Raw genomic sequence first — 14,343 nt, 5'->3', positions numbered from 1 at the left:
CCGGCTAACACTAAGTACCGCCTTAATAATGGACGCTGTCAATCAGCCAACTGCCATTATCTAGGCACTAATAAAGTTTGAAAAAAAAAACACAAAGACAATTCTTTTTTATTGAAATAAGAAATCCCCAACAAAACCCTCGTTAACCATTTTATTAAAATTTGAAAAAACGCAGATCTACGCAGTAGTCCAACGAATCGTAGATGTAGTCCAATCGGTACATCAAAATCTGCAACAACATAAAAAAACAGTTATCAATGTGAACAATACCAATACTTCTACTCACCTACACACATATATACACGCACACACAAACAAACAACCATACACAGACACACACATATATACACAAACACAACAAGATATACACACACACATAAACAGACAAACACACACATATACACGAACTCACACATATACAAACAAAAACACACATATCCAAACACACACACACACAGTTATACACACATACACGAACACATATACACAAACACATATACAAACAAAAACACACATACCCAAACACACATATACACAAACACATATACACAAACACACCCATATATACACACAAACACACACCCATATACACATACAAAAACACACACAAACATCTACACACAAACATATACACAAATACACCCATATATACACAAACATATACACAAAACACATATACACAAAACACATATACACAAACACACCCATATATACACACACACACACATATAAAAACAAAAACAGACAAAGTCACATACCCAAACACACATATATACACAAACACACACATACACAAACACGGTTTCTTTTAAATGCTGCTGGGGAACCCGCTCGATCCACTATATACGGCTGCGCTACAGTGCAGCATTTAAAAGAAACAGGATCCTGACCTGTCCATAGAGTTTAAGGCAGCACAGAGTATTTCAGGAGATGAGCGTGCAGATTCAGTGCTGCTGCGAACTCTGCTCTTACCATTACGTAGCTCTCAGTCTGTTACCTCTCCTCCACTCCTGTCCTCCAGAACACCTTCACATGATTGGCAAGTCACCACGTAATGGTAAGAGCAGAGTTCACAGCAGCACAGAGTATTTCAGGAGATGAGCGTGCGGATCTTGTGCGGGGTGGTGACTTGCCAATCACGTGAAGGTGTTATTGAGGACAGGAGTGGAGGAGAGGTAACAGACTGAGCTACGTAATGGTAAGAGCAGAGTTCACAGCAGCACTGAATCTGCACGCTCCTCTCCTGAAATACTCTGTGCTGCTGTGAACTCTGTTCTTACCATTACGTAGCTCAGTCTGTTACATCTCCTCCACTCCTGTCCTCTATAACACGTTCACATGATTGGCAAGTCACCACCACGCACAAGATCCGCACGCTCATCTCCTGAAATACTCTGTGCTGCTGTGAACTCTGCTCTTACCATTACGTGGTGACTTGCCAATCATGTGAAGGTGTTCTTGAGGACAGGAGTGGAGGAGAGATAACAGACTGAGAGCTACGTAATGGTAAGAGCAGAGTTCACAACAGCACTGAATCTGCACGCTCATCTCCTGAAATACTCTGTGCTGCCTTAAACTCTGTGGACAGGTCAGGATCCTGTTTCTTTTAAATGCTGCACTGTAGCGTAGCCTTATATAGTGGATCGAGCGGGTTCCCTAGCAGCATTTAAAAGAAACAGGATCCTGACCTGTCCACAGAGTTTAAGGCAGCACAGATTATTTCAGGAGATGAGCACGGGCAGCCGTTCGTTTTTCCGAGCCGTGCTCCCATCATGCACACGACCGTAAAAACACCCGTTATTGCGGGTCGTAATTACGACCCGCAATAACGGGCTCATAGACTTCTGTTACCCACGGGTACCTTTCCGTATTCTCACGGGAAGGTGCCCGTGCCGTTAAAAAAATAGAACATGTTCTATTTTTCTATTTTACGGGCCGTGCTGCTATAATTATAATGACAGCACGGTTCGCAAAAGCGTCCGGCTGCCCGTGGCCGGCCGGCCGTGCTCGTACTTACGAGTCGTAATTACGAGCACGGCCCGTAAAATAAAAAAATAGAACATGTTCTATCTTTTTAACGGCACGGGCACCTTCCCGTGAGAAAACGGGAAGGTACCCGTGGCTAACAGAAGTCTATGGGCCCGCTATTTCGGGTCGTAATTACGACCCGTGATAACGGGTGTTTTTATGGTCGTGTGCATGAGGCCCCGTAATGACGGGTGGCTACATGTGTGCACCCGTCATTACGGCAGCGTTGCTAGGCGACGTCAGTAAGGGTATGTGCACACACACTAATTACGTCCGTAATTGACGGACGTATTTCGGCCGCAAGTACCGGACCGAACACCCTGCAGGGAGCCGGGCTCCTAGCATCATATTTATGTACGATGCTAGGAGTCCCTGCCTCTCCGTGGAACTACTGTCCCGTACTGAAAACATGATTACAGTACGGGACAGTTGTCCTGCAGAGAGGCAGGGACTCCTAGCATCGTACATAAGTATGATGCTAGGAGCCCGGCTCCCTGCACTGTGTTCGGTCCGGTACTTGCGGCCGAAATACGTCCGTCATTTACGGACGTAATTAGTGTGTGTGCACATACACTAAATAGTCACTGTTCAGGGTGCTGAAAGAGTTAACTGATCGGCAGTAACTGTTTCAGTACCATGGACAGTGACTACCGATCACAGTACCTGTAAAAAAAAAGACGTTCATACTTACCGAGAACTTTCTGCTTCCTCCAGTCCGGTCTCCTGGCCGTTGCCTTGGTGACGCGTCCCTCTCGACATCCGGCCCGACATTCCTTGATGACGATGCAGCCTTGTGAGCGCTGCAGCCAATCACAGGCTGCCGCGGCCTCTGCAGCCAATCACAGGCTGCAGAGGCCTCTGCAGCCAATCACAGGCTGCCGCGTCAGAAAAGGTCGGAATGGAGGAAGAAGAGGGACTCGTCAACAAGACAACGACCGGGTACGTATGAAATGCTTTTTATTTTATTTTTAATCAGCAGCCTCTTTTCTCTATCAGTGATTGATAGAGATAAGTGGCTGCCGATTTGTATAATGTTTTTGACCGGGTTCGGTCAAAACGGGTTCGGCCGAACCCGGTGAAGTTCGGATTCGCTGCGAACCGAACTTTACCGGAAGTTCGGACCGAAACCGGGTTCGGTTGTCCCGGTTCGCTCATCTCTAGTCATAATGCCAAATGCACATTCAACACATCTACGAGCTCGGCTTAGCCGGTAATTGAAGATGCGCCGACGGTCATCCAAGCCCCTTCTTGCAAATGGACGCATTACTTGGCTTGTGAGGCCAAAACCCTCATCTGCAATGATGACATATGGGACTGGTGGTCCTCGTGAGCCAGGCAGGATGCTCGGTATCGGCACAGAAAGTTGATTGCCCATAAGACGATGGCCTATTCGGGATGAGCAAAATATGTGGGCATCAGCAGAGCTTCCATATGACCCAATGTGTACAATGGTAAAGCAATAATTACCGTTGGCCAAGGCCAACAAGACTATTGAAAAATAGTATCTTGAGCCAGAGTGGGGGGGCTTCTTCACACGAATGTGCTTCTCGTCTAGGGCACCAATACAATTAGGAAATTGGGTGGGGGCCAGAAAATCTTCAGAAATAGTAAGCCAGTGCTCTGTCGTGGGCTGAGGCATCACTGTGGGCTTTAATCTCTGCCACAGCACAACACAGGTGCCTGTCACAATGCCAGAAATTGTGCTCACTCCCAGAAGAAATTCGAAATGTAAGGAATGGTAGCTATTTCCTGTAGCAAGAAATCTACATGTCTACATGGGTGAGAAACAAACACACAAACAAAAAGACACTTTATGTAGGACATGACACCCACACACCATCCTGTAAGCTGGAATTGTATAAAACACACATACCTCAACGTCACAAGGAGTCGCTCCTCGGGGGAAATTCAGCGCCTCATGTTTGTGTCCTGGTAGGTGATTCCAGGACGAATCAGGTCCAGCAGAATATCAAACGTGGCCACAGACATGCGGCAAAACGACCTAAATTTATCTGGGTGACGGAGGAGGTCATCATAGAGAGTATGAAAGTGGCCTTTGGAGGTGCGCTGTGCCACAAGAGGATGAACCCAAATCCTCCCTCTTCTCCGGGTTCCCTCCTGAAGCATGGGTCGGCGCTCGCCAAATCTCCGAGAAACCATCCACGATATCAGCACACGGCCCAGCGGAGTCAACAGCATAATTTCGCTTTTTAGATGCAAACAAGCCAAGAAACACAGTAAACGACCAAAAGTAGTTTGCAAGGTGCAAAAAGGATGAGAACATGTGCTCACATCAAGGAGGTGTTTGAGAAGGGTGCCTTTTTGTAGGCTGCCCTCTCCATTACTCCACCCTCCGCATGACATACGCGCGTAAAAAATGCAGAAACGCAGCCATAACGCATGCCACACGCAACTACAACGCACGCAAAACGTTGCGTTTTTTACGCGCGCGAAAACCACACGCTCGTGTGAATCCAGCCTTACAAGCACATTTAAATTTCGAAAAATGCCAATTTTCCACATTTTCTCAAAATTTTGGTGTTATTCACAAATAAATATTGCATTTATCGATCAAATTTTTTCACTAACATAAAGTACAATATGTCACGAGAAAACAATCTCAGAATCCCTTGGATAAGTGAAAGCATTCCCAAGTTATTACCACATAAAGTGACACATGTCTGATTTGAAAAAATAGGCTGTGTCCACAAGGCCAAAACTGGCTTTGTCTCCAAGGGGTTAAAGCATGTTTACTCATATTGAAAATCGGCCCTTGTTGTCCAGTGAGCCCTGGTATTTGCCCAGCTTTGCTTTGTGCTGATGCCGGCCCTGCTGCCCTGCACCCGTGTAACATAAAATATGTGACAGTGTAAATTAAAAATGAAAAAAATCGAATCAACAGCAAAGCATCGGGGAGAATCTAATTTATAAGCTGCTAAACTTTAAATTCCCAAAGTTTTAAGCTGCCCCTTCATGTGAAATAATTAAAAGGATTTAATGATTATGATACCTCACCCAACAGGGATGTTACATTTTCTGCAGCATATGAGCAACTTGCACCCGCCAACACTGTAGCATTGTAGCACTATCGTGGTATTTAATACTGACATTTTAGCACATCCCCTATAAACATGTTTTCCAGTCTGGCACATATCTTTAAATATCATTGCTAAATTTACACAGCTGATATACCTCCACAGCATAAACAAAATCAACAGCAAGTTGTCATGTTCGAAATCTGAGAAATCTGTTCATTTTTTTAATTCTTATTTTTAGCAAGAAACGTCCAAAGAATTCTATCTGCTTCATCAATCCACTAAACTTTTTTGCATAATTACCTTATTACTGATGGCTTCACAACAAACAAGGGGTCATGCCACTCATCTCTGTCATCATCCTGGTGCACTGGCGCTCGTTCCAAAGGCTGTGACACGGTTTAGTGTGACTGGCCCAATGATTGAGCTCACATCATTGCAATAATTAACCAGATCACCTTAGCATATTATCAAAGCGACCCACCCAAACCCAAGTCCATATGGTAGGAAATACCTAATGAGTCAGTTAATGTGCTATGTCCAGGAGTAATGGATACTTGTTATGGATGACATGAGGCGTCATTTGCCAACTTTCTGACTGATTAAGGTTTTCATGCTGACTTTTTCTCCTTTGTGTTTTGTTAATTGAACACTTCAAAAAAAATGATATGATCAGCAGGTTTCTGGCAGTTCTTCTATACATAAATGGCAATAATACTGTAGAGGTGAAACAAAATGTGTATATTAGTGTATGTTGGGATATGAAAAATATGAATTTGAATTATTCTAGTAACATTAACAATAATTGTATTATTATTATTATTATTATTATTATTATTATTACTACTACTATTGTTATTAATAACAACAATATCACCACGGTATTATTCCTACTTTACACTTTTAAATGTGTATTGAAAGTACATGAAATTAGGAACACCATGTGCTGCCATACAGACTTTGCATACAATTTATACAGTACATGGAACTCAATAATAAAACATATTGTGTGGGGGCAGCTATGTGGGCAATATACCGTATGGGGGCAGCTATGTGGGCATCTATGGGAGCATTCATATATATTAACAGACTACTGCAGTATTATATATATAACAGACCACTGCATTCCTTTTGCTATCAAACCAGTGTAACGGGTTTTCTTTACTAGTTAACAATATGTTGTGATAAAATTTGCAGGCCTTTCGGGCAGTATCTTGATGGCGATACCTCAGTCTTTTTCAAATATTTATACTGGCAAGTAAGATCCCCTTATGGTCCAACTGGACATTCTGGCCCTTCATGAAGATCATACTTACCTTACCATGCTTCCTGTTATATTTCTTGAAGTTGATCCTTAGGGATGGAACAAGTCGGCAAGTCCCTCCCCATAACATCCAACACTTAAAGGGAATGTGTCGCCAGAAAAACATGTTTTTTTTTTAAAAATTAAACATTTAGTGTGTGGGTGATTAAACATTGTTCAAATTTTTTTTATTTTTTTCGCGAGTCAGGAAATATTATAAATTTTTTCTAATTTATAATACTACCCATTTTTGGTCACTAGATGGAGCTAGTTCCCAAAATTGCAGCATTGCAACATTGGGTTAAAAGCCCTCGCTCTAGTGAGCTCTCAGCATCCCCCCCTCCTTTATCCTGGCTAGTGCCGGGATAAACGAGGGGTTTGAAAGGTTTAACCTCCTACACTGTGTGTCGCCATTTTTTGAGGTAACCCACAGTGTAGTAGGTTTACATACAGTAGTAAACACACACAAACACTAACATATATTGAAATCTCTTACCTGCTCCTGCCGCCGCGGCTCCCTCCGGCCCGTCCGCTCCCTTTGCTGCCACTGTTCCATGTGCACTTGTCCGGAAGCCGCGACCGGAAGTAGTAATATTACTGTCCGGCCGCGACTTCCGGTCCACAGGAAAATGGCGCCGGACGGCGCCAATTTCGAATAGGACTGTGTGGGAGCGGCGCATGCGCAGTTCCCACACAGACGCCGTACACGGCAGTCAATGGGACGGGAGCCGTTCGTCGTCCCTATGGGACTGTGGCTGCCGTATTCCATGTCTGTGTGTGTCGTTAATCGACACACACAGAAATGGAACAAAAAATGGCAGCCCCCATAGGGAAGAAAAAGTGTAAAAATAAGAAAAAGTAAAACACAAACACACAAATGAATATAAACGTTTTTAATAAAGCACTAACATCTTTAACATATAAAAAAATTATTTGTGATGACACTGTTCCTTTAAGAACATCTGGGAACAAACATAGTTCACAAGTGTTCCTGCTCTTGCTTGTGCTCTCAGTTGGCCACTGGGGGCGCATGGTAAGGTGAGCTCATTCCATCTTTTCACATGTTGTGGTTCTGTGGGGTGGTGTTTGTTGCTGTAGTGCTGCACTTGTGGGGGGACGTGGCCCAGAGCCAAGGAGGCTTGGCACGGTCTGATAGCATGTGTGCTTTTGGACCACTGGGTTGCTCCCTCTGCGGGAGTGGTGCTGCGGTGGCGGGGGCCGCCATGCGGTGCTGCAGCCGATAGAGTAGGGACCCACTTTAAAGAGGTCGCTGTGAAGTGGCAAATGGTCTTATACAGTTTGATCAAAATGTTTACAAAGAACCTCATGTACATGTTTTTAAATTATGCCTAGCGGCTCAGATCAATGTATATATTGTGGATGTGCGGTCCATGTCTAGTTTCTCACAATGTTGAAACATAGTTCACAGCTACACCAGATGTCTGATTGATATCTTCAAGGTTTTTCTGCTCTTCTTTTTTGCACTACTAGCTGGGACCATCGCAAACATCTATATACTGCCATTAAAGTTTAAAAACACCCCAGCAATTATTTTTTTTTGCCTATATAGCATGCATCCAACCCATGCCGGAACCAGCAGGACAGTCCCGGATTCCAAGCTGTGACTCGCTGTCCCAGGCGGCCAGTGGTATGTCTCGATCTAAACTATCTGCGTCACTGCGGTGCAGTGACGTTATCGCGCCTGTCTGTGCTGAGCCACACAGAGCACAAACCGGAGGAGCAGAGGGATTTCCTCCCCTCATTGTGGGAATGGGGTTGGCCTGTGGGGACATTATCCTGTATGGAGGGCACTATGAGAGGATTAAACAGTGTGGGGGCAGCTATGGGGGGCATTATACTGTGTGGGGGCAGCCATAGGGCCATTATACTGTGGGGGCAGCTGTGGAAGCATTATACTGTGTAGGGGCAGCTATGGGGGCATTATACTGTGTGCTGGGCAACTATAGGGCATTATACTGTGAGGGGCAGCTATGGGGAATTATACTGTGTTGGAGGCACTATGGGATATTATACTGTGTTGGTGCACTATGGGGCATTATACTGTGTGTATGGCACTATGGGGGGCATTATACTGTCTGGGGGGAACTATGAAAGTATTATACAGTATGGGGGCACCATACTGTGTGATTGGCACTATGGAGGCATTATACTGTATGATGGGCACTATGGAGGCATTATACTGTATGATGGGCACTTTTGGGGCATTACACTGTGTGATTGGCAGTATAGGACCTTATACTGTGTGGGGGCAACTATGGGCGTGATATACTGTGTGGGGGAACTATGGGGTATTACACTATGTGGGGCAGCTATGGGGTGCTATACTGTGTGGGGGCACTATGTGGTATTCTACTATATGGGGGCTCTATGGGGGAATTATACTGTGGGCAGGCACTATAGGGCATGATTCTGTGTAGGCTAAACTGGGTGTCTATGGGCGGGGCTAGAGGTGTGGCTTAACAGGAAAAAGATTTGCCACGGCGCCATCAGTTATCGCTCTTTACTATACTAAAGTTGGGAGGTATGATATATTGTAGAATAGGCTGTTTTAGTTAATGTGCCATTTATGGGTTGTCTGACAACTTGGTTCCTTCATCCCCTCTGATATGGTTTCCCTAATGCAGACTACATTTCCCATGATGCTTCTGGCTTTGCAGAGGCAGAGGGGTAGAGTCTCATCACCTTGCACTGAGTCCTATCTAAGTGCAGCAAGTGATAGACATATAACTTCGTCAGAGTCTTAGTTTATCCTTTGTAGCTTCAGCTTGTCTCTCTATCTTCTGTTTGTGAAAGGTTTCAGGAGACAGTGAGAAGCGTAGAACTACATTGGACTCTATGGAACACAGCCCTCACAGAAAGTATAGACAGTCAGTGTGAGTCCACTATATACATGGAGGACATACAGAGGAACAAAGTGGGTATATATATATATATATATATATATATATATATATATATATATATATACACAGTTAGGTCCAGATACTGCCACAAGTTTTAGCTGTTTACCAAATCATATTGAATATACAGTTATATAATCAATATGGGCTTAAAATGCGGACTCTCAGCTTTAATTTGAGGGTATTCACATCCTAATTTGAAGAAGCGTTTAGGAATTACACCTCTTTAATATGTAGCTGCCTCTTTTTCAAGAGACCAAATGTAATCAGACAATTATCTCAAAAGCTATTTAATGGGCTGCATGGGCTATTCCCTCGTTAATCCATCATCAATTAAGCAGGTAAAAGGTCTGGAGTTGATTCCAGGTGTGGCATTTGCATTTGGAAGCTGTTGCTGTGAACCCACAACATGAGGTCAAAGGAGCTCTCAATGCAAGTGAAACAGACCATCGTTAGGCTGAAAAAAATGAAGAAATCCATCACAGACATAGCACAAATGTTAGGAGTGGCCAAATCAACAGTTTGGTACATTCTTGAAAAAAAGGAGCAACACTGGTGATCTCGTGAACTCCAAAAGGCCTGGACGTCCACGGAAAACAACAGTGGTTCATGATCGCAGAATCCTTTCCATGGTGAAGAAAAACCCCTTCACAACATCTACCCAAGTGAAGAACACTCTCCTGGAAGTAGGTGTATCAGTATCTAAGTCTACCATAAAGAGAAGACTTCATGAGAACAAATTCAGAGGGTTCACCACAAGGTGCAAACCATTAAGCACCCTCAAAAATAACCAAACAACATCTAAGGAAGCCAGCCCAGTTCTGGAACAGCATTCTATGGACAAATGGAACTAAGATCAACCTGTATACCAGAATGATGGGAGAAACAAAGTATGGAGAAGGCTTGGAATGGCTCATAATCCAAAGCACACCACATCCTCTGTTAAACATGGTTGAGGCAGTGTGATGGCATGGGCATGCATGGCTGCCAAAGGCACTGGGTCACTAGTGTTCATTGATGATTTGACTGAAGACAGGAGCAGCCGGATGAATTCTGAGGTGTTCAGGCATTTACTTTCTGCTCAGATCAACCAAATGCAGCAAGGTTGATTGGACGTCACTTCACAGTACAGATGGACAATGACCCAAAACATACTGCGAAAGCAACCCAGGAGTTTTATAAGGCAAAGAAGTGGAATATTCTGCAATAGCCAAGTCAATCACCAGATCTCAACCCGATCGAGTTGCATTTCACTTAAGACCCACAAACAAGGAACAACTGAAGACCGCTGCAGTAAAGGCCTGGCAAAGCATCACAAAGGAGGAAACCCAGCGTTTGGTGATGTCCATGGGTTCCAGATTTTAGGCAGTCATTGCCTGCAAAGGATTCTCTACAATGTATTTAAAAAAAACATGTTATTGTGGTAATGTTAAATTGTCCAACTACTTTTGAGCCCCTGAAATGAGGAGGCTGTGTAGAGAAATAATTGCAATTCCTAAACGTTTCACAGGATATTTTTGTTTAACCCCTTGAATTAAACCTGAAAGTCTACACTTCAATTGCATCTCAGTTGTTTCATTTCAAATCCAATGTGGTGGCAGCAGAGCCCAAATCGGGAAGATTGTGTCACTGTCCAAATAATTCTTGACCTAAATATATATATATATATATATATATATATATATATATACACATATATACACAAACAAACACACACTCATATTTATGTACATTGCACATATAATCCAGTTCCCTGCAGGATGCAGACAAGCCACAATATCATATAGGGGAGGTAGCACAAGTGCAAAATACTGATGAACAGCTGCTCTCACGCCTACCATTGATGAGGGCCCCCCTATGGGGGGGGGGTGGCTGCTTAGTATTACTATTGCACTCCGATAAGGCTCATGTAAGGATGACAGTCACACGGTTGTGTGTAGTGCACCATGAGTGTAGGGACTCACAAGACAATGAGGACCCTTGACGCGGGTTGCGAGCTTGAGTATTTTGTCCAAAATATCAACTAATACCTCATGTTTATCATGTATATTTTTACAGAATGCAGCCTGGTGTAATGTTGGGATGTCAGTACTTAGCGTGGTACAGTTAGAAGGTGCTGGGCAGCCCATTCAATCTAATAGTATGGGCGTAACTAATAGGCTGTATGCCAGCATGGTGCACTACATGTAACCGTGTGACTGCCACACCTATAGAATCCTTATCTGTGTGCTATGATAATACTAAGCAGCCACCCCCCTCGGTAGGTGTGAGAGTGGCTGTTCATCAGTATATTGCACCTGTGCAATCTTCCTCTATGTAGCATTGTGGCCTGTCTGCATCCTACAGTAAGTCACAATCTAGAGTTGTTTTGAATGGTGAATTAAAATATATTTAACAAAAATAACAGTTTCTTGTGTTGTGTTAGGATATATGTTTTTTTTTACAAATGAATGATAAAATCTCTCAGCAAACACCCTTTCACCATAGATTTCACTGGACAAGTACAGTAGTGTGTTAGCTCTTGCAATGTGATGCTATTGTATTTCCTGTGGACATAAGCGAGTCACAATGCACTAAATGTAGTTAAAGAGAGCACATTACTAGCATTACACCTTAGCAATAATAACATAATTACTTTAGCCCTACATCTTGTTTTTACCAAGTGAACACATGCCCTTTGGATTTTATATACCTCATCCGCAATAATGTTCATTATTCGCATGTTAGCGCTACATTTCAGTATAAACCTAATTATCGTGATGGGATATATTAAATGTGACTCATTTTATGGCACAATCAATATGTCTGACCTCAGAATAAAAATTGATCATGATGATCTTTAAATGTAGTACAAGGGTCATTACATTAATGGCATACTAATGGGAGACAGTCCTGACCATGCACTATTAATAGATTAGTATTGCTTCCCAGATTTACTTTGGTTCGAGGAAGTATCCTGGCCTCCAGTCCATTCTTTCCCTGGAGAATATACAAGAAGACATCACCTGTAGTCTCTGGTTTTTATCTAATTAAAAAGCTTTGCTACATAGAACTGAAACAATGGTTGTCTAATACAGATCCTAAAGAATAGTCAAATGCAAATATTGCATAAGCGACCTATAGTATATTTATTGCATTCTAATACTGTATACTCAAGTTTAATCTAATTTTATATTAGTTATTATTCTGTTATACTAAAATAAAGCCTAATTCTAATCAAATGTTTCACATTTTTCCCAAGTATTGGCGCTACTTTTTTTTTAAATATAGTTTTAGCTTTTTATTTAGTTTAAAATTTATTGTAGAATTGTTCCCAAAGAGTGCCGCATTATACAATATAGTTTTTATTATTTTATTTAAAAGCTCTGTACACATTTGAAACCTTTTTTATTGCTCCAATGCACCTAATATATAGAAAAATTATTAACTTTGCAGGTAATCTTGATTAAAAATATACTACCATTTTGTGTCTACATCTCAGGTGCAGACCTATTTGTTTCCATGGCTACAGACTACAAACAAACCCTGTGTGTAGTCTGGTCCTGCATGTTAATCTGCTCCATCTTCCATAACATTTTGCTGCAGTAATCTACAAACAGTAGCAGCAGATGGAAGGGAGTAAACATGACTGCAGGATCAGACTACACAGGTTTTGTTTGTAGTCTGTAACCATGGAGAAACATACATCTGTATAAGAGCTGTAGGCACAAAACAGTAGGATTTTTTAAATCAAGATTATTTGCAATGTTTCTTCATTTTTATTGTATGCCCATTGCAGCAACTAGAAAAAAGCATATTTAGAAATTGTAAATATCACATCCACCTGAATTCAAGTATGCCTTAGGGATGTCCGAGAGGGGGCGTCAACTGCCAATAGGGAAGAAAAGCATCACTTGCCCTAATGGCCTGGGCACCCAGAGATTGCGCTCCTGAACTCAAACTTATTACCAGATTCTATGTAAAAAGGAAGCTGAACAGAATGCATCTTCAATCCCTAGTTTATTGAGTTGGCTGTGTTAGTTAGGTACACTATAAATGGGGGTAGGGGCACCAATAAAAAAATACTGCATAGAGCACATTTAACCTAAGACCATCCCTATCGGAAGCAATCAAAAATTGTTGAAGAATTCACATAAGCTTTACAAATTGCATGCTTTGCCATTTTCAAATAACTGTTTTTTCCAAGTCTGTGACCTCTTTTGAAATTATAAAATATTCTGCAAATACAAAGCATAAGAATAACTGAAAAGAATGTTTCCTTACAGAACCCTTTATATTGTGGTTTCTATAAGATTATGGGCGAACGTTGACAGTAAAGGGCGTCTTTGCAAGAAGTGTGTGTGGGCCCCTTGCCATCAATGTCAAATAGAAAATGCAAAGCCATAGTTTATCTTAAAGCTATATATAGTGTAAGCCCACAGCAGGAAATATACTGGAGGGGGTGTTTATTTCACTCAATTTATTGAGATGGGTGAGATAAAGAAATCCAGGAAAGCTTGGTCTCCTCAGAAAACCTAGTTTGCAGAGGCTTTTGTTAAATATGTGTTCTGGGACTGGATTTCTATGGAATGGCAGGTAGGATTAGTAGTGGTACATGTCATTCTCTTCCCCACTCCAGTACGGGCATCACCCCTAACCCAGTTAGCTCAGGTGATATTACTGAGTCATAAAAGCTCTGCAGTTAGTGCAGAGAGGGTCAGAGCCTGGGAGTCCACACAAGGATAGTGTGGAAAGCCTGATCCAAGGAACACTGTACTCATGGTTTATGATAGGTGAGGCAACCTGCTGTTTAGTTAGGGCTCAGATGGGCCAGCTGTTTGATTTGTTTATATGCTTCAAGTCTCTACATTTTCATTGCCAAACACAAACCTCCATATGTACAGATCCTGATGATAATATATATATATATATATATATATATATATATATATATATATATATATATTACTGTACATTGCCATCACCCACACTGCAAACATGCCCCTCATATATTAGATACACACGATACCCACAGGACACTTTCTTTGTACAGGCCACTCACACACTGGACACATGC

The sequence above is a fragment of the Rhinoderma darwinii genome, chromosome 4 (genome assembly GCF_050947455.1).
Source record: "Rhinoderma darwinii isolate aRhiDar2 chromosome 4, aRhiDar2.hap1, whole genome shotgun sequence".
NCBI classification, from domain to species: domain Eukaryota; kingdom Metazoa; phylum Chordata; class Amphibia; order Anura; family Rhinodermatidae; genus Rhinoderma; species Rhinoderma darwinii.
Note: the sequence above shows the minus strand (reverse complement) of the source record.